The following is an 849-nucleotide window of genomic DNA, read 5'->3' as shown; positions in this document are numbered from 1 at the left end:
GTACATACGCAGATGCAATGAGCATTCGTAGATAAATCACAGCTGTCGTGGCCTTAGGGGTGGCCGACTACGGTTCAACAGACATTATTTCGTAACGCGTGTCCCAGTAGTGTGGGATTCAGTGTTCGCTCCTGCCGGTTTATTAGGCAGGACGGTGATGTCACGTAGCAGATAACAGATAGCACCAATTAAACAGAACACCGTGAGATTAGGTTTACGGTACGGTTATAGTTTTTATTGCGTGTTACTAGTGTACAAATAATTCCTCTGCGTTCGTATGTGCCGCAGATCCTATCACCACTAGATTATTATTGACAAAGTAACGCGTCGCCGGTTTCGTCTTCCTCTCTTACGTTCGTCCTCTCCTCACGTAGACCTAGGCAGTCCCCAAGGTGTCTCCCTCTCCTCCACGCCTGGCTCTACCTAACCGGAATCCCGTTCCTCGCTGCTCTCGCTTTATTCCACTCTCCCGTTTGGCTCCGGTTTACACATACCTGAAAACCTCTGCTTCTTCCCTATCTCTCTGACGCTTTCTCGCTCCCTCTCTTCTTCTTCCTCCTCTCCTTCGTCTTCTTCCTCTCCTTCTTTTTCCTCTTCTTCCTAGACCTGAAAATAATGCTTCCTTCTGCTCGGTGTCGTCTCCCTTATATACTTAGCTGGCAATACCCCCCCCCCTACGGCTGTTTCGCTCGGTGGTGCAATCCGTATGTATGCGTGTGTGCGTGTGCATGTGCGTGTATGTGTGTGTGTAAATTGGTATGTGTGTGCGTGGGTGCGCGTGTGATTGTGCCTGCGCGTGCGCGCGTGTGTGTGATGCGTGTGTGCAAATATTTGACAACGTGAGGTGTA

Source organism: Priapulus caudatus, unplaced genomic scaffold (genome assembly GCF_000485595.1).
Source record: "Priapulus caudatus unplaced genomic scaffold, Priapulus_caudatus-5.0.1 Scaffold51, whole genome shotgun sequence".
Classification (NCBI taxonomy): Eukaryota; Metazoa; Priapulida; class Priapulimorpha; order Priapulimorphida; family Priapulidae; genus Priapulus; species Priapulus caudatus.
Note: the sequence above shows the minus strand (reverse complement) of the source record.